The 21,414-nt window shown below is 44.5% G+C and overlaps 1 pseudogene; it reads right to left on the minus strand.

Moving 5' to 3' along the window:
* Positions 1 to 1,367: 1,367 nt before the first annotated feature.
* LOC128591269 (small nuclear ribonucleoprotein G-like) lies at positions 1,368 to 4,637 on the minus strand (annotated as a pseudogene).
* Positions 4,638 to 21,414: the final 16,777 nt, after the last annotated feature.

Consider the following 21,414-nt stretch of genomic DNA (forward strand, 5'->3'; position numbering starts at 1 on the left):
CCAAATTGTTTTCCCAGAATCTGTTTTTTCTAACTTAAAGCATCACTGCCTCCTTTTTCAAACTTAACTTTTCTCTTTATTCTCAGCTACCTGTGAAGGTTCTCTGGGCCCACAGTCCTAAAGCCTGCCCTCCCATAAAAAAGAACTTTAAAAATTAAGAATTATTCTAACAGTAGGATGGGTGCAGTGGCTTACGCCTGTAATCCTAGCACTCTGGGAGGCCGAGGCGGATGGATAGCCTGAGCTCACAGTTCAGGACCAGCCTGAGCAAGAGCAAGACCTCATCTCTAAAAACAGCTGGGCGTTGTGGCGGGCACCTGTAGTCCCAGCTACTTGGGAGGCTGAGGCAAGAGAATCATTTGAGCCCAAGAGTTTGAGGTTACTGTGAGCTGTGACACCATAGCACTCTACCGAGGGTGACAAAGTGAAACTCCATCTCAAAATAAAAGAATAATTCTAACAGTAGAAAATTTGACCCACTACACAGTGGAAATTCTTCAGCCTCTTGATCAAACAGCTGTTCCTAAGGCAATGGCATTTTGGGAAAAGAAGCAGCCGTGATAGTCACCTCACAGGTTTGGGGACATCCTGTGAACTTGTTTATATTACCCATCTTCTTTTATTCCACTGAAACTTTCTTTTCTACAGAAAATGGCAGCTCCATTACCATTCTAGGATTCCCTGTGTTAGGCCTCGCCCATCCACTGCTTGGCTGTCTGTGCAGAACAGTGGAAATATCCAGAGCCCCAGGGAACGTCATAAAGTTTTACCACATTTAGCGACTGACACCCTATTCAATGAGTTGTAGGGAACCAAGTTTTCTTGTGAGCACCTGACTACGATCTCTGATACATGATGTCTGTTTGGAGTATTTTCCTGCTGTAATTAATCTTTCCTTCTGTTACCCGTATTCGTGAGATGGAGATACCTGACCTCTCTTAGGGATGCATGTCTGGTTCCACAGAACTCTGAAATTTTTCCAGTTGTTTACATGGCAACCTTATGTGATCCAGGAGACTCTACTACTGCTGTCATTTTGAAACGTTTGAAACATCTTAGTAATCCCATTTTTTTCTTCTTTTCCTCTTGCTTACTTCCAAATGGAAGGAATTCTTATGAGGTAATAGGGTAGTGGGTAGGGAGCTGGTTGCTGCAGCTCCTGCTAGTTATTCTGTGTTATTCCTGAACGGGTTATTTGCATCTGGTCTCTATTTGCTAACATCAGTGGGCTATGTTTGCATAACTAGATTGAATTATGAAAGGACTTCCATTCTGAATGGTTAACTCTCAACATACACACACACCCACCAACCAAGCTCCAAGAGACCAGTCTCAGGAAACCAGTGCTGGAAGATGAAACGATTCCCTTAAAGTTCATCACTAAGCCATTCTGGTTTCAATTTCCCCACTCTTTTTGAAATAAGATCCAGTATCTCCAGCCCTCCACCTAGAGTGAAGTTACTGGGACTTGGCAGGAAGTGGCGTGGCAGACCACCCATGAACAGGGCTGTCCGCTGTCGAAGAGAGAAGTTAAATGAAAATCTGAAAATGATGTCAAATAGCTGACTCAAGCTGCCGTTTCTCTCCAGTGAAGTTCCCCGTGCCGGAGTGTTGCGTTGCCCAGCTAGACAGGACTGGGCCACACCCCTTTAGTTCCTCCCTCAGCCTTCAAGCAGTGCACACACAACCAAGCCGGGGAAGACCTCCCATTCTCTAAACCCCTCAGGCTGTCTTCTGTCTTGTCTCTTACTTTTAGCACACATTATCTGATTACTATGGATATGCATTTTGTCCCTTCCATTAAACTGTGAAGTTCCTAAGGCCAAAGAATAGGCTTTGTTCCCTTAAGGTGCTGGTGGCACCTCCAAGCCAATACCCGAGGCAGGAGAGTTACTCAACCCACCTGCGGCTGCTTCCACTAGGTGTTTTATCATCAGTCTGGATCAGAGTTCTGTCTTCCACATTGTAAGATTTAGGAGGAGCAGGACTTCAGAGAAAAGTGCGAATGATCCCTGAGTGACTTTCTGCTAGAAAAGGAAAAGGAAGCAGCCTGGGATGTGTGACTGTGAGGGGCTTGGAAGCTCCTTCCACCCTCACCTTCTGAAATCCCCCCAGGTGACACTTTTTCACTTTTGGCTTTGATCCTTGTTAAAATACAAATTCCTCTGGGCTCAATAACATGATACTGTTATCTAAGGCTTAGAGCAGATAAAGGAAAGATACTGAGTATGGTAAAAGGAAGCTGATATGATCAGAAAGGTGGAAGGGGAAATTTGAATGTCAATTGGCCCCAGTGCACCAAAGTCTTTTCAATAGTGTGCGATGGTGTTGATAGGAAGAATTACTCTCCACGGGGAGGCCCCAGCTGACTCCTTGTGTGTTGACTAGAATATGCAAGGGAGTACTTACTGTGTGCCAGACGCTGCTCTGACCACTTAAAAATCACCAGGCCCTTAGCCCCCACAACTCCCAATTATTATTCTGACTTTACAGGTGAGAAAACTGTGGCTGAGAGGGTCCGCAAGTCACATAGACAGAAGGTGACAGACCTAGAAAAAGAGTAAGAATTATTGACACTTTAACAGAATGAAGCTCACCTTCCCTCTCAAGCTTCCCACATTCACCCCATGATGTTCATCCTCCTCCCACCCTTGTCAAGGCTTATCTTAGACAACACCAGTGAATTCTAAATGTGGGAAACACACCAGCAACTTGGAAAGCAGACGCAGCAGGCATACAGGGGCCCTTCTAGAAAGGAGAATTTTCAAGAAATGGCAACAAATTCTCTGTCATTGACAGCACTTTGAAATATAGTAACTGTGATCCAGGGCTGTGAAAGTACCCAGGGATCCCTCTAAATTGCAATAAGCCCATTGAGGCGGTTCCCCCGCCCACACACACACACACACACTCACTCACTATTGACTAAACAGAGATTATAACTGTGGCAACCTTCCCATCACTTGACACACGCATGTGGAGCCCAGCCTTCTGTCGGGGAGGGGACTGCCCGATGTGCGTGCAGCATTTGCTCCTTATAAAACATGTATCAACAGACAGGCACGTGACGCAGCCAGCAACTTTTCCTTAAAGAGCAAGAGTTGAGAAAGTTCACTTTGTAGTTTGGACTAGGGAAGATAGACTTCTTATTTAATAGTTACTTTGGAAAAATGTAAAAAGCATTGGCGGTCTAGAATCAAAGTAATTGCCCAATAAATAGGAGGAGACTAAGCTAAAGAAAAAAAGCGGGGCAAGTGCCAGGGGGCATCATACTTCGTTCCCTGTTGCTGCTCAATTCACGTTTGTAAGGTTTCCTTAAAGGCGATGGTATGATATTAGAAATGCTTTAAGAAAACCCTGATCGCTGGGCAAGCGTGACTGAGAGATGACTGGGGCACCCAGGTGCCTGCCTACTGCAGTCAGCAGTTCCCAGCTCTGCCTGCAAGGGGGGTGGGGGGTGGGGCAGCAAGGTGTGGCAAAGCTGAGCCACTCTATCTGCTGGCTGATGTTTGCCTACTAGAGCTGCACTGCTCCAAGGTCCTGCTGGGTCCTTCCTGGGACTGGATCCTTCCCAGCCAGCGTTGGAAGTCAGCACAGACACCAACAGCTGGGTTTTCCCTCTAAGCGCTGCAGCTTTCCTTCTGAGCTTGGGGGTGGGGGGGTTTATTAATGCATGCAGTGTGACTTTACAATTTTTTAATGCTCTTCACACAATTCATATAAAAGAAATAGCTCTTTGAAGTAAACTGCTTAAAACTTTAAACATTGTCTTTGTAATTTAGGGGCTTTGGGTTAGTTAATCTCTATAATAAACAATGCAAGAAAATTTACCATATTTATCTTTTCCTTTCATTATTATCACCAGAGGCCACGTTTTATATTCTGTACACAGGTAATGTAGGTTCGATTTGTTGAGGTTTTTGGAAGTTTATCACTACCGATAAAGCATTGATAATTATTATGCTCTACTCTTGCACTTGTAAAATACAAGTAGTATATTTTTCATTTTAAAATAAATTTTTCAGGCGGTGCCTGTGGCTCAAAGGAGTAGGGTGCCGGCCCCATATACTGATTCAAACCCAGCCCTGGCCAAAAACTGCAAAAAAATAAAAAATAAATGTTTCACTTTCCTGACAACCTTGGTTTGCAGCAATATCCAATCCTACAAAAACAAGTGATAACTCCTCATGTTGGGCTTGCTCTACTTTCTCTCAACCGTAGTTAAAATTCAAGACACAACAAAAATTCTACCCAGCCATGATATATTTGCAGTTAACAAAACTTAAAGGGGTTCTTTTGATATTATGTTTTTGACTATTAGAAAAGTTTATTTAACAAAAAGTGGAATGTGAAAATGTACATGACCCAGCTTTGAGGTCATAGTAAAATAGGCTCATTGGAGAGGGGAGCGGATTTCTCTGCTGGCCTGCCACTATTGATACTCTTTCCAAGGCTTCTAACTTGCTGATACCGTTTCCTCATATTACCCCCATTCTAATGTTGTTCTGTTGTCCACTGGTTGCCATCTCCACACATTCATCTATTACAAGATTCACAGAGGGATCAAATCCCTGCGATATACCTTGGACATGTCTGCCACCATTTAATTTCAATGATAACTTCTTGTCCATAAGTTTTTCAACTCAGGTAGGTGGGCTTTGCTTATGGTAACCACTCCACCAATCAAAGATGATTAGAAATGTAATTTGCGGCCTCCAGCATGCTCCCATGAGAAGCCAGCTGTCTTGCGTCTGAAGGGTTCTTTTTAATTCTGGAAGGAAAAGTTTTTTTTGTTTTTTTTTGAGAATGACTGAACCCACCCTTGGAAATAGCACATTAGATAATACTTTCAGATATCCACCTTCAGTTTCTTCTTGAAGAACTGGTAGTCACCCTTAACCAAAGGCATGAGGGAAATCTAACTGCACCTGCTCTGGAGAACGTGCGAACATGCCATGGAGCCTTATTATGAGGTCTGCATTGGAACGTCAGTTTCTTTCTTCAGGATGTTTAACTAGTAATTTATTTATTTTTTAAAGCATTGTGTTGAGGTACTGAGTCCTGATAAGCTTATCCCCAGGGAAGGCTGTGTGTCCCTCTAATGTAGCTTTGCTGAGTGACCCTGCAACACCAGTCCCCTGATGAGACCAGAGCTCACTCTGAGCACCGTGGCAAATGTAGGGACATTTAAAAACCCCTGTATAATGTGACCAATTTCTTCTCACTTAGAATTTGAACCTAAACAATCCTTTATTGGAAGATTATGAATACGATCATTAACTAGCCCTTGGTTATCACCCAAGGTATTGCTGTTTGAATACTTTGTGGTCAATATAACCTTAAGTACCTAAGTACCCAAGGTCTTGAGGAAACTCTTACATATCAAGGTAGTACAGATGAGGCAGGTGGACCATCCAGGTCATTTGGCCTCGAGTTCAGAGGGGCTTTAGATAAATTAACTTCATTAAACCATCGGCTCTCACAGTACTTGCATGAGAAAGGCCAGATCCAGGAGTAAAGAGCATCAAGAATTGCGGGCTTTCCAGTGTTTTCTGAGTCTCTTGGACAACCCACACACCTGTTGATGCGGTAACACTTTGCCGATTCCTACAGCCGTGACTGCATAGAATTTTGTTATATCAGCTGTCGTCAGTCAATAAACCTCTCTCTTGTTGGGAAGGTATGTCAAAGGCCATGCCAATACCTGGGATGACTATGAAATGTCCCAGCAGTAAAAGGAAGGACCTGTCACCCACATTACTGCCCCTTGGTAAGAAACAGGTATATGAAGAAGTGGCACTGGCTGGAAAGAGAGGGGCAGCCAGATGAGAAACAGCCAATCCCTGGCAGAGCCGTGCCCTCCGGGGACAACCAAGCTCTGGCTCTCAGGATTACTGCCCTCTGCACTTGCAAGCAGAGGCAGGGCACGCAGGAGGAGCCCTGGGAGGCGGGGAGAATGCTCAGCAAACATGAAACTCCAGGCCTGAAAGCTAATCCCCAAATCCAAATATGCTGTTACGCAAAGCGCCGGTAGATTGGCTGGTGTTTGATTATCGTATGAGGTTACTTGTTGGCATGTGTTGAGTAATTCTCTGGCATGCCCATGGCTTGTCAGTGGCATTCCTTCTTGAGTCACCACTGGACCAACAGCCAGCCAGGGGAGGGTCAGGGAGGAGGGTCCAGCGCTGTCCAAGAGGCTATCCTTTTAGATGATACTGAAAGCCCATCGCCCTGATTTGCTGCTGTCACCATACGCACTTTCCATCTTAAAAGATGAGCTGGTAGGCATTGCCAATGCTCCCGGAAACATCCTGGGGGTTGTACCTAACTGTTGAAGTGATGAATATTTGTCTGTCGGCTGGAGGAGAGGAGTTAAAACCCCTGCCAGAACTTCGGAGGGCTAGCGAGATGGCATCTCCCATGGGAGCAGCATTAGGCCAATTACAATGCTCAGCATTTTCCCAACACTCTTGGTTCCAAGCTCTTTGCAATCAGTTTGTTTCTTTCGCTGAGTTTCTTAAACACACGCCACCCCTTGTGGTGCTCTCTGGGCCTCCACCCAAAAGCTAAAGGATATAAAGAGGAAGAAGAAAAGACTCTATCCAAAGAGAGAAACCAAGCCAAAGTTTCAGCATTTCATTATTCTCCAAAAGCCTGTCAATACTACAAAGGGGGGCAACTAGGAACAGCCAAAATGTGCAGCAACAGAAGGCTGACTGCATACATTCGGGAAAAACAAGCCATCATTAAAATCGTGCTATAGATTAGAAGAAACTTTAATGGCATGGAAAAATATAAACAATGTATTGTTAAGTGAAGAAAGTTATAAAACAGTATGGACAATGTGGTCATATTTTGTGAATATATATGTATGTTTTCATGTGATACACGCGTATAGAAAAAAGACTGAAAGGATATAAATTAAAATGGAGTTCAAACCCGGCCCTGGCTGAACTGCAATCAAAAAATAGCTGGGCGTTGTGGCGGGCGCCTGTGGTCCCAGCTACTCGGGAGGCTGAGGCAAGAGAATCGCTTAAGCCCAGGAGTTGGAGGTTGCTGTGAGCTGTGTGATGCCATGGCACTCTACTGAGGGCCATAAAGTGAGACTCTGTCTCTACAAAAAAAAAAAAAAAATGCTAATGGCAGTATTTCTAGGTTGAGAAGGATTGTAAATGACTTTTCTTTTTCTTCTTCCAAATTGTCTATAATGATTTATTTATTTATTAATTAATTAATTAATTTATTTTTTAGAGAAAGTCTTGCTCTGTCACCCTAGGTAGAGTGTAGTGGTGTCATTATAGCTCTCTGCAACCTCAGACTCCTTGGTTCAAGTGATCCTCCCACCTCAGCTGGGACTACAGGCATGTACCACCACACTTGGCTAATTCTTCTATTTTTAGTAGAGATAGGATCTCGCTCCTCCTCAGGCTGTTTTCAAACTCTTGAGCTCAAGCAATCATCCTTTTGCCTTGGCCTCCTAGAGTGTAAGGATTATAGGTATGAACCACCCCAGCCGGCACACTGTTTTTATATCTTTATTATTATTTTGATAATCAAATAAAATATGCTTACAGAATAAGGTTCAAATAATACAGAAGTGTGAAAAATCTAAAGTAAAATTTCTGGGTTTTTTTTTTTGAGTCAAATTCTCACTCTGTCACCCTGGGTAGAGTGCCATGTTGTCATCATAGCTCACAGCAACCTCAAACTCTTGGGCTTGCCTCAGCCTCCTGAGTAGCTGGGACTACAGGCACCCACCAGAACACCTGGCTAGTTTTTCTGTTTTTAGTAGAGATAAGGTTCTCACTCTTGCTGATGCTGATCTCAAACTCCTGAGCTCAAGCAATATACCCGCCTCAGCCTCCCAGGATGCTAAGATTACAGGTGTGCGCCACCACACCCAGCATAAAATTTCTCTTAATCTTCCACAAGATACAGTTCCTACATAGACAAATCTATATTTTGAAGAGTATTATGGAATGTTTATATGTTAGATTTATGTATAGTTTTTTTTTGTTTGTTTTTGGCCAGGGCCAGGTTTGAACCTGCCACCTCCAGTATATGGGGCTGGCGCCCTACTCCTTGAGCCACAGGTACTGCCCAATGTATAGTTCTTCTTGAACTTTCCTCCCCTCCTCCCCCTTAAAGTATCTGGGATATCTTCCAAGTGTGTGTGAGTCATTTTCTTTCTTTACTTTTTTAAGACAATCACTAAGGTGTCTGGAGCCGGTGGTGAGTGCAGGGGGGTCTCTGGCTTTCCTGCTGCATGTAGATAGGGGAATAAATGGGCACTGGAGTCGTGGAATATCAGAGCTGGAAGGGACATCAAATGAGGCTTCATTTAACCCACTCATAAATGATGGAGAAATGAGGATTCAGAGATCAGAATCTAAGTCTTCTAACTTTCATCCAATGTTGTTTTTACCACGCCGCACTGCATACAATATAAAATAGATATTAAATTAATAAGTGCTTTTCAAAGAGCTTTCATCTCGCTAACATTTTGTTTCAGATGTGGCATCTCTTAAGTGAACTGGGGGATGTCCCCCATTTCACAGATAATACTGACTAACACTGATTAGGCTCTATGTGCCAGGTTCTAAGCTGAACTATTTCCCTGCAGTATCTCTCACATTCTCACATGAACTTTTTCTTTTATCGTTTTTTTTTTTTCTTATTGAGACAGGTTTTTACTTTATCGCCCTCGGTAGAGTGCCATGGCATCGCACAGCTCACAGCAACCTCCAACTCGTGGGCTTAGGAGATTCTCTTGCCTCAGCCTCCTGAGTAGCTGAGACTACAGGCGCCCGCCACAACGCCCAGCTATTTTTTTGTTGTTGTTGTTGCAGTTTGGCTGGGCCGGGTTCAAACCCTCCACCCTTGGTATATGGGGCTGGCACCCTACCCACTGAGCCACAGGCACCGCCCCTCACATGAACTCTTTACCCATTTTGCAGAAGTATAAAATTAAGGCTGAGAGAGTTTGAGTAACTTGCCAAAGGTCCCACGTGTGAGGCATGACAGGGCCAAGGCGCGGACCTGTGTCTAGTCCCAGAGTCCTCACTTTTAAACATTACATTCTATTTCCCGCAGGCCTAGTGCATAAGCTTTTCACATGAAACAAAATTTAATTACTATTTCCCTTTCCCCCTTGTTGATACACAGTCCTTCCCAAACAAAGTAAAACAAGAATGAGATTTGAAGATGCAATTTGGTGTCAGGCAGGGTTCAGGGGCCTCACTGGGTATAGAGGACTCTGCCAAACGCTGGGACAAAAACAGAACAAACAAAACACCACCAAGGCCAACCACAGCTATTCTCCCCGTTGGCAAAGGAGCCACCTGGCACCTCTCCTCTGCAGATTCAGCCTGTCCCATACAAGGAGGTGAACTGCTTGCTCCCCAGATGTTTTCATTTCTTATGTAATTGTGCCCTCCTTTCAACTCAGCCAGCACGTTAGCACTTGTAGGTAAAGCTGACACACAATTTCTCAATCAGACACACAATACACAGTGAGTCATGTGTAAAGGGCCTGTACAATGTTATTATTGTGAACCGAGCCCTGAGGGCCTCGTCTTACAATCCTCACGTGTGTGTCACCCTCGTGCAGGGAGGGCCTGCCTGGTGCTGCGAGGAGTGACCGTCAGCACACAGCAGCAGGAGGCCTGGGTGCTTGGCAAGCTGTCACCTCACTCACCCAATGCTGGTGCTCTGAACGCTGGTGCTCTGGGACTCCCCTGAAGGTTTGTGCTACAGCCTCTGGTAGGTCTGCCCGCCTTAGTTTTCCATCTGTCTTCGCTCCTTGTGTGCTGGAAAGCTGCACTGTCGCCATTATTGCTCCACAAAGCCCAGAGATGTTACCCTTCCTTCTCTTCCACCGTCTCCAGAGCCTCTCCTCTACTCCCACCCTGTCCCGCCCATGTCATTCTCTGCTCTCCAGACTCTCTTTGTCACTATTATATCCATTATCAACAAATAGGCTGGAATATTTGCAGCCTTAAAGAAAGATGGAGACTTTACCTCTGTCATGTTTACATGGATGGAGCTGGAACATATTCTTCTTAGTAAAGTATCTCAAGAATGGAAGAAAAAGTATCCAATGTACTCAGCCCTACTATGAAACTAATTTATGGCTTTCACTGAAGACTATAACCCAACTATAGCACAAGAATATGGGGAAAGGGCCAAGGGAAGGGAAGGGAGGAGGGAGGGTAATGGGTGGGGCCACACCTACAGTGCATCTTAGAATGGGTACGAGCGAAACTTACTAAATGCAGAATACAAATGACTACATATAATAACTAAGAAAATGCCATGAAGGCTATGTTAAACAGTTTGATGAAAATATTTCACATTGTATATGAAACCAGCACATTGTACCTCTTGGCTGCACTAATGTACACAGCTATGATTTAATAATAATAAAAAAAAAATAGGCTGGAGGCACCACCATGAATGGGGAGACTTCGTTCAGTGAAACAACTGGTAAACATCTCAGCCCTGCTATTTGCTAGTGAGGGAACCTTGAAAAAGTCACTTAGCCTCTCTAAATCTCATGTTCTCCACAAGTCAAAGGTGGATAATGAAATTTCCACATCTTAGAATTGTCATGAGCTATGTTAGGCCCAATAGCTCTGGGTTTTGGGCTCCAGACCTATATTACACCTTACAAGGTGTGTGATTTTTTTTTTTTTTTTCAACAGATTCTCACTCTGTCACTCTGTCACCCACACTAGAGTGCTGAGGTGTCAGCCTACCTCACAGCAATCTCAAACTGCGGGGCTCAAGTGATCCTCTTGCCTCAGTCTCCCAAGTAGCTGGGACTATATGCACCTGCCACAATACCAGCTAATTTTTTGTGTTTTTAGTAGAGACAGGATTTCACTTTTGCTCAGGGTGGTCTCAAACTCCTGAGCTCAAGGGATTCCTCCTGCCTTGGCTTCCAAGAATGCTGGATTAACAGGCCTGAGTCACTGCACTGGGCCGAGGTGGGTGATCTTTACTAAGATACTGAACTCTCTGTGTACTCACTTACAAAGCAAGAGTGACACTAATAGGACTCATTCTTTAAGTGTTTTGGGAAGGCTGAATTAGTGAAGAAAAAGTGCCTGGAATGGAGCCTGGCATGCAGGAACCTTCCCCAAACTTTGCCCATCTTGATGTTTGTTCATGAAGTTTCCTAGAATGGAGCTTGTCCAGAGGCACTCAAGAGGCGGTAGTCACCCACGTGCAAGAGATCCTGGTGCCTCCTGCTGTCCACTTCTCAGGGACCCCTTTCCTGGAAGCCTGATCATGACTGTTCCATCCAGGGTCTGTTTTCACTAGCATTCTACCCTGCACCAAGTGAAAACCAAGCCGTAGAGAAGCCTGACTCAGGGACAGACAAGTAAAGAAGTAAAACAGGAAGGGAATGACTGGACAGGCTTTCTACTACAGTTCACTCTGCTTCTGTCCTGCTGGGTAATTAGAACAATGGTGACCTCCTCAATAGTTCCGCAGAACACCTTCTGCATATCACATCATATTTAATTTCTCTCCTTAAAGGGGATAATGTGTACAGAGTGCTTCGAGCAGGGCTTGGGCTCCATAAATTTTAGTTCTTGTTTGTTGATTTTTGTGAGACTACCCTAGCCACATTGCAGAAAACATAGATGAGGAAGAAAAGGGGGGTGGGGAACCTTTTAATTCCACCTCCTAGGGCCATTTTGTGCTCTCATATTTTAATATGCTTAAGAGAACTCACATTTTAAGAATTTTACTGAGAATAATTTCAGAAAGTGAAGATTCTGTCATATATTATTAGGCTCTTCAAGATGGTAAGAAAAGGATGTGCCCAGATTCTCGTTGGTAATGTGAGGAATGCCCACAGTATCCTCTCCTCGAGTGATCTCCAGGGCAAACCTTCTCAGCATCCCTTGGAAGATGCTTTGAACTTGAACATCCTCAGCATTTATATTTTCCAAGAGAGAAAGTGCTGGAATTTATTAGTCATCAACCAACTCAAAGGGTAAAATATAGCACCAGATCACCCCAAAATGTTTGAGTTCACTTTTTTCAGAGGTGAGCGATGATTATGGGGTGCTACTAATACACGGATGAGAGTCAAGGCTCATAGGTCCCCTTTTTGTAAATGTCACAGTCCCCTGGGTCTACTTTCAGTGGGAACTCAGGTTTTCATACAGTGGGTTTCTTTTAAGTGTGGTATACCAGGATCTCTCCTCTGATTACAGAACCTTTATATCCTGAGCATTCACTGCCCCCTTTCTATCCACACTAAAATACCTTCGTATAAAGCCACTGAGAGATTTTATTTCAGAGGAAGAAAATATGAATATGATTAAGGAGAATTTTCAATTAAAAAATAATTTAAATCCCTTACAGTATAAGGTCCTAAAGGGCAGGAGAACTGTACAATTATCAGATTTAATAAGCCACATTTTTCATGGCTCTTTGGCATTTGCAAAGCATTTTTTGACAATCGTGATGTATTTACTTGTTCGTTTACTTATTCTTTCAATAGCACGAATGCAGTATGACTCTTGTGGGGTCCTAAGCACTGTTGTTTTCATGGTCCCTTTCCTCTATTAAGCAAAAAAAGAATAAATTAGTTTAATAGATATATGAGGGTCCTAAAAATTTCACTTTTTTCCAATGTGAGGAAAAATTAAAACATTTTCTTGTACCCTAACATTTTTTCGTTCTGATTTTAAAAGAAATTAAGACATTTAATTGGGCCTCTAGAAAGCATGTAGGCCCTGGCGTACCTCCTGGATGGGCCAGACCAGGTCTGTGCCAGGTATGGGTGAGGGGTTAGAAATACCTAGAGGTACATTCATAGCCCCAGCCGTAAGGAACTCAGCAGCCTGGGGGGGGGGGAAATGTGTGCAAATGAGCCATGGGGGGCGGGGACTGTAGTCAGACCTATGACTGAGGTCTGCCTGTCACCTGTCCTGTAAGAGCACAGAAGGGCCAGGTCCTAACTCCATAAAGTGTGGGATGAAGGTTTCATGAAGGGAGCATTACTGGTGTGGCTTTTTAAGCCAGCCTTTTTCAGCAAGTTTGTGGTGGTTGAGGCTTATTTTCAAATTTTAGAAATTTCCTGAGTAATTGAGAAGTGAACACTGGGTCAAAGAAGCAAGTTTCAGGGAATTGAAGAAATCACTGTTAATCTTAATTATAGAAAGACACATGATTTTGTATTCTCATCAATATGTAAAGCTTATTTTTTTTATTTATTATTTATTTTTGAGGCAGAGTCTCACTATTTCGCCCTCAGTAGAGTGCTATGGCATCACAGCTCACAGCAACCTCAAACTCTTGGGCTTAAGCAATTCTCTTGCCTCAGCCTCCCAAGTAGCTGGGACTACAGGTGCCTGCCACAATGTCTGGCTATTTTTTGTTGTTGTTGTTGCAGTTGTCATTGTTGTTTATCTGGCCCAGGCTGAGTTTGAACCCGCCAGCCTCGGTGTATGTGGCTGGTGCCATAACCACTGTGCTATGGACACCGAGCCTGTAAAGATACCATGACCTCAATGTCCTCGGACAATATCAAGATGGTTCTCGACTGGGGGGGAGACATGACTTGCTGAGAGTGAGGGGGAGAAGTTCAGAGCATGGAGCTGGTTCCAAAAGAAGACTGCATGTTCAATGGGGCACAAAACCTTTTCCTCCTAAATATATAAAAGACAGTGGCCAGGGCTGAATATAATTCTTCTCAATGCTGAAGAACAACCACATGAACAAGGTGATGATAACGTTTAGACTCATTTATGGGGGAAAAAACATATTTTAGACATTGGATCAAAATTCAGCAACACAGTTGCAAGATGTTCAAGATACACCATCCTGCCAAGCTACAGTGGTTGGTGTCTGTTACCCTCAGACAGTAATGTCCCAAAGACCATTCTAAGAGCTCTAGATGTGTGTTTAATCCTCATCACAGTCCTACTATGTGAGCATTACTATTATCCCTGTTTTAAAACAAGGAAACTGAGACTTAGAGACTTTTAAAAACCTGCAGAGTGGAATGGGAGCCCACTCATCCCCTGAGCAACCCAGACGTGCTTCCAGAAGTTACCATGGAAGTTTGAATGGATCGATCCCAAGACAGCTTCATGTAACCTCTCTGACAGTCCTACGAGGCCCAGCAGCCCATCACTAGTAGCACTGGCAGGGTTGCCACATAAAATCCAGGATGCACAGTTAACTTTGAACTTCAGACAAACAACAAAATTTTTTTTTTTTGAGACAAGTTCTTGCCCTGTGTCCAAGCTAGAGTGCAGTGGGCAATCACGGCTCACTGCAACATCATGATACTTCTGCCTTGATCTCCCGAAGTACTGGAACTATGGGTATGGACCACCATGCCTGACCCAAATAATTCTTTAATATAAGTATGTCCTAAATATTGTATAGTACATATAAAGTGTACAAAATTCCATGACACTTGTCCCAAATTCAAAGTTAACTGAGGCTTAGGGTGTGTATTTGCTGAGTACGACAGCCCTAAGCGGCATCCAGCTCCACGATGCATCTTGGTTCAGGCTCTCTGGGTTCCCTCCTTGCTAGGCTCCTGTCTCTCATCAGCTCCCTGGGCTTAAATGTGTAACAAAGGACTCACAGGGCAGCCTTTGCCTCCACAGCAGTTTTCTGGGAGCCCAGACTGTGATCCAGTTGGGCAAGGGTTGTTCTAGGCAGACAAGGTAGCTCTAGTGCTCACAGCCTTCCTGCCAGGCAGGCCTTGTTGTCATCAGCATGTCACCATGTTACAGATAAGGAGGCTGAGGTGCAGTGAGATCCACCCTACTGCTCCAGCCCCACCAGCCTCTTACTACCAAAGGGTTCTCCAGGCTGTTCTTGAGAGACATGTAAGCATTGCTGGAATTGACTTAGACAATCATTGATTCATCTAATAATTACCTCCATTAGTTGCAAGAAACTCTCAGCCTTGCAGTCAAAGGGATCCTGTGACATATGCATTGAGAGACTCCTCAAAGCAGCCCTAGCAGCCAGATGCTGGTAGCTCCTGTTTTATGCTAGTTGGAATGGACAAAGTTAAAACATGAAGTTTTTAACCTTGGGTCTTTACAATAAAATCAGCAGTTCATTATTATTTCTATATGTAACTAAATATAACGTGTTCACTGCAAAAGTGATGACTGGTTGCAAAAAGATAAATTCAGAAAGTCTTGAAATTACAATTGCCTTCAACCTATATCAGAAATATGTTTTTCTTTCCATTGCATTCACTTGTAGATTAGCCTCCTAAAACGCCAAAATAATATAAACTACCAGTTGGAAGAGTTACAGAACAATAGAAAACATTAGAAGCTGTGCCAAAGCACTTGCACCCCGTGGGTTTCCACAGGAATGAAACCTCCTTGCAAACTTTCAAGAACTAAGCCAAACCCTATTTATGCTGCAAATAAGCCTAAAATGAGAAAGAAACTCATTTGCTTCTGAGAAATGGGGAAAGCAGTACTTATCTACAAGGTGTTCTTTTCCATGTAAATGGTACGAATCTTCATTATGAAGGAAGGAAGTTATAAGGAATGAACCATCTTGTAGAGGCAAGATAATCTTTCTCCCCCGTGTTGCTGGATTTGCTCCTGGAATCAACCACCTCTCTCCAGTGAGGTTTTTCTCACAGCAGCCCATGGAAGCAGATGGAATAGATGGCTGGCTCTGGTTACTCATGGCTGCCTGCCCAGTCCCCTGGGCATTCCAACGCCCCACCTTCCACCTGGCCCATGACCTCTGACCTTGGCCCCGTGGCCAACAGGGATGCGGGGAAGGTGGGGAGGGGGTATAGGTATCAGGCTGCCTGGGCCCAGACCACAAATGAAAGAGTCAGTTGTTTCCATTCCTCATGCGCTTGTGAGGTCCTGGGAGCTGCAGAACTGGTATTTCTCCAAATCCTGGGCGCTCACGTGGCCGTGTAGACAAGCTTTACTTTCAGCTGTACATGTGTATGTGTGCTGCCAGGAGTCAGCAGTCTGGCTTCCAGGCCCAGCCCTGCCACCGACTTGCCCTGGGACTTCAAGCCCCTTTGCCTCTGTGGAGCCTGGGTTTTCTTACAGATGGATCCCTGTAGTGCTTGGGAATGGGGTGGGGAGTGGGGTCTAGGGTAGGCGGTGCTGAACAGGCAGATTCTTGCCATCCTCTGTGGTCCTCCTCGCTGCCACCCCAAAGTCAACGAAAACAACTCTACTTTCATCTATCTTGTATTTTGTATTTTCACTTAAGATTTTCTTTGAGGAAAGGTTCTATTGGCTTCCAAAAACCACTGGACTAGGCTGACCTTCCAAATTCATTGTTTCATAATTCCATGATTCCAAGAGAAAAGTTCACACTTAGCCTTTCAAAGGAGTATGTGCCTTTGGGAGGATAAGAAAAGGTAATGATGTTTTTGATATGCCCCTTACCCTGGGGACATATAAAGTTTCCAGAGTCCTAGCCCCCTCCTTTGTTACACCTGATAAAGGCCTACATGTTAATTATTTAGCCAGTGATGCTAACTGGAACACAGTCATGTGATGAAACTTCCTGGAAAACATTTCTGTGTGTAACATAAGGCTCTTGCAATTTAAACATATTTTTTCTTCTTTCATATCAGCAGTTATTTTATAGATTTGGGCTTAGACAGCTTAGCAACAAAGGGCACCGAATTGGTGAATTATTCATGTAATCTACATTTCCTGGCTGCTATGGATAATTGACAGGTGTCATGTCACCTTTTACAAACATCCTACAATTATGGACCATATATCAGGGTTTGACTTCGAAGTAATGTTCCCTTTCTAAGCCAGTTTCATATTTTATTTACAGCTTGGTGGCATTTTTGACTTGGCTGTCTATTTCTCTCACTTTTGATTCCAAGCCTTTTGGTTCACTTAATATAACTAGGAACATTTAAATAATAAGATTCTCCCTCAGTTTGCTAAAGGCAGTCATTCACTGCTACCGTGTTTTATTCATTCAGCCATTATGTTAGTCAGTTTCTTGATTTAAGAAACCTAGGATAAAACGCCACTGTAAGGAAACAATGATATAAATTTGTTTTTATGACTTGTTTTGTTCACAGGGAAAAAATTAAAAGCAAATCTTCTCGAGGTCTGACACAAACTGTAAACTGTGGGGAAAGTTAGCTAGTTAGAGAATATGACTGACTTAATAGGAACGATGGACTCCTTCGAATCTCCACCAGAGGTGGAAGGTTTATAGCATTAGAAATAAAATCAAGGTGAGTTCTATTTCAGCCTAGTGAGAAAATCAAGGAAGAAAACAAGACTGCAATCGATGACCCTGAAGACTGGTAAGAAAACATAGATAGCCATACGAGGTCTGACAATCAAGTTTGCGAACTCATCTTAGAAAAAGTGCTACGTACTTCCTGGCTGAAAATCACTATGACCGCCTTCCCAGTACTCCCTTGGGAAGCCATGCATCAATGCCAGTGCCCAGTTCACCCTTCAAACCATGTTTTCTAGGATGAGTTTATTAACTTGTCAGATCTCGTATCTTAAACATTCAGAGTAAAATGGAACCTTTGAAATCCTCTAGTCTGCCTTTCCACTTTACCTGGCAGGAAACTGAGGTCCAGGGCAGGCAAAGGCTTGTCCAGCATCCCCACCTGTTAGGGGAGACTCGGAAAGCCAGGCCAGGTGTCTCCTCGTGTGGCACTGTCACTGCTCCCCGGTGCCCTGGCATCCATCCAGCTCTCCCAGCACCAGCAGTCACTGACTGTTCCTTGGGGGGACTCCACCCTCCTCATTCTCAGCTTTGTGAATTGTGTGGCCTTATCTCACACCCACCCTTGGTGCGGGCATGACTGACATACTCCATTGTCAAATCCATTTCCCCAGATGGAATGGCTGCATGACCTACATCAGACCAGTGAGAGGAAGTGACTCCCAGCACTTGTATGGGAGCCGTTGGAAGAGATGGTCTGTCCCCCTAGGTTGGGTGATGCAAGTGCATGAGGCCTGGAGCAGCTACAGCTATCTTGCTCCTACATGGGAAGAGGCTGGAGGTCCAGGGAGAGAGTGGAAAACCTATCAGGTGGCACCTGAGGGTGAAGCCTGCCAACACAAAACAACTGGGCAGAGAGAGCAAAGCTGGGTTCAACACACATATCATTTATCTTCTAAACCAGGACAATTTTGAGAATAAAACAGGGCAGGGCAAATGCTAAGCCAGACAGGATGCTGGAACAGTAGGCAGAAAAAGAACGGATCCGTTCTGGGGCTGCACCATCCAAGCTGCTAGATTAAGCCTTGACTCTGGATTAAGCTTACGCTCTCCTTGGCCTTTTTAATCTAGATGACAGTGAACTCACTTCATTGTTGAAGCCAATTTGAGTTAGGAATTTTGTGACTTGCACATAGAATTTTAACAAGTACGGCCAGGCAGAGTGGCTCATGCCTGTAATCCTAGCACCTTGAGAGGCCAGGAGTTTGAGACCAGCCTGGTAATAGTAAGACCCCATCTCTACAAAAAATTGAAAAATTAGCTGTCCGTGCTGACATGTGCCTATAGTCCCAGCTACACAGGAGGCTGAGGCAACAGGATTGCTTGAGCCCTGGAGTTTAAGGTTGCTGTGAGCTATGATAATATCACTGTATGTTAGCGTAGGTGACAGAGCCAGACTCTGTCTCAGAAACAACAACAACAACAAAAGCTTACACAAATTCACTGCTTCCTCAGTGTGTGCTTTCTAAAACCTCTTCCTACATCATAGCAGATGCATGCAGTTAGAGTTGACCATGGTATATTTTAACTTTGATATGAAAACTTGATATTAACATTTTATTTTAATTAATACATGCTATCACTTGTAGAACCTTTACAATTTACAGAGAACTTCCAAGTTAATTATCTTATTTGCACTGGTAACCCTGTGAAATAGATGTCATCTAAGATTCAGAGAAGTTAAACATTGACCCAGGCTTACAAGGCTGATGTGGCAGAGATGCCCTGGTGGCTCTCAGGGGCTGGGTGGGGGGCACTCACAACACTCACTTTAATTATTTGCCAATTTCTGTGGTGTAACTACTCCAACAGTGAATGATTTCAACCTGACATCACCGAACACAGAGTTGGGAAGAGATGCTGGCTTTCACGAGCCAGCTCCGGTGCCTGGCTGTGTGCAACAAGCCTCCCAGCTCCATTTCTCCAGTTCTTCCCATCTGGGCGTGTTTAGTGTATAAGGCAGTCAGTTCTGAATTGTGCTCCAGATGTGCCCCAGAGCCATGGTGCTAGAGTGCTTCAAAAGAGATTTCACCAGAGCAGAACGGCAGTGACCACGCCGGTCAGCCTCGGCATTGCCCACCCTCACAGAACTGCATCTGGGCAGTAGTGTCCACTGTGCTCCCTGCTGGAGTATGGAGACTTCCATGTGCCCCACTTCTGCTCTGTTCTGTCCATCCCACCTGGTGTAGGTGACTGTCCAGTCACCCTGCTCTATCTCCAGAGCCACTACGTAGAATAGAAATAGTAGCGGTAATAGAGAAAGGGACTGTCTCTGTTTAACCAGAGAAGCAAGGCCTTGGAGCCCCTCTCCTCTGCAGGACAATGGCTGTCTTTGCTATGCACTGATCAGATCTAGGCCCCCCACAGAGAGGGGACACTTACAAAGCCCATTCACATTCATTATCTCATTTGAAGGTATTGACTGGATTGTGGGCTAAATGCTTTGCCTCAGCAGACAGGGCTTGGAGAACAGTTGAGTCATGTGAAAACCCTGGTGGCAGCAACCTAATTTGCAGTCCTGGGGCTTAGGGAAAATTAGCCAGTCTTAATAGGGCTCGCCTTACAAACTCAAACCTACAGCTTGTGAGCAAATGCCACAGCAGCCTTAATTGTCAAAAATCATGGAGCCGTTGAACGGCATAGTGAAAGTAATTTTGCATCTTTGACATGTAGAATATGTAAAAATTGAGAATGAGAAGGTCTTCTAGTTATAATTCAACTCAAATCTTCACAGACCACTTCTTAACAGTGACTGGTATTTCCTCCTGTGAGTTAGGAAGGACGGGAGTGATGGAGACACCGCGCTATTAATAATAGCTAATTCTACCGCGGTCAGTGCTCGCTTGTCCACTCTCAGAAGGTTAATGAAAAAAAATCATTCGAGTTTTATTTTGGAGTGGATTTTTATACTTATGCTTGAATATGAAAAATGTCAGAGCATCTGAGCATTCCCTTAGAAGGACTGAATACAGCATGTTTGTGAGGAACGGGGAAGCTGCCTTCTTTCTGGCTGCCCTCCTGTGATGTGGCTCCTGGGGAATAAGCATTCTCTGCCACAATTGTTGAAAGGTTTATTGTCCCCTCTCTAGCTTTTCTTTTTTCTTTTTTTTTTTTTTTTTTTGTAGAGACAGAGTTTCACTTTATTGCCCTCGGTAGAGTGCCGTGGCCTCACACAGCTCACAGCAACCTCCAACTCCTGGGCTTAGGCGATTCTCCTGCCTCAGCCTCCCGAGTAGCTGGGACTACAGGCGCCCGCCACAACGCCCGGCTATTTTTTTGTTGCAGTTTGGCCAGGGCTGGGTTTGAACCCACCACCCTCGGCATATGGGGCCGGCGCCCTGCTCACTGAGCCACAGGCGCCGCCCCCCTCTCTAGCTTTTCTTTTCTTTTCCCTTCTTTCCGCTCCTCTCCTCCCCTGTCTTTCCCCTCCCATCCTCTTTCCCCTTCCTTCCTTCCTTCCTTCCAAGCTAGAGTGCTATGGCATTAGTCTAGCTTACAGCAACCTTAGACTCCCGGATTCAGGTGATCCTCCTACCTCAGCCTTCTGAGTAGCTGGGATTACAAGTGCCTGCCACAACACCTGACTAATTTTTTCTATATTTAGTAGAGACAGGGTCTTGCTCAGGCTGGTCTCTAACTCCCAAGCTCAAGCAATCCTCCCAACTAGGCCTCCCAGAGTGCTAGGATTACAGGTGTGGACCCTGCCTGGCGTTTCCTACAGAAGATATGACGGTAACTGGGCCTCATATTGCTATTCTGCATGCCAAGAAAATAGAATTGAAGTGAATCAACCAAAACAGTTTTTTACATTAAGATGAATGTGTTCATGGAACCTAAAATCACAGCAAAGGCTGTGGTCCCTGTCCCATTTCAAAGCATGTGACTTGGCAGAGGCTGATCTAAACAGCAGGAAGCAAACTGTCTCAGCTTGTAATAAAGAGGTAAGTTGGTACAGGGGCTGAGGCTGTAAAAATTCAGAAGAAAGAGAGCAGCGAGGGCTGGAAAAGTCAGAAAAGAATTTGGAAAGGAGGGGAGACTTAAGCTGGGCCTTGAAAGGTGCACAGGAAAAGGAGGACATTCCAGCTAAGCAGAATGAGAGCATCCGGGGACACACAGAGGCACAGATGTCCAGGTGTTTCTGTGCCTGAGCACGCTTCACCCATA

The sequence above is a fragment of the Nycticebus coucang genome, chromosome 1 (assembly GCF_027406575.1).
Source record: "Nycticebus coucang isolate mNycCou1 chromosome 1, mNycCou1.pri, whole genome shotgun sequence".
NCBI lineage: Eukaryota > Metazoa > Chordata > Mammalia > Primates > Lorisidae > Nycticebus > Nycticebus coucang.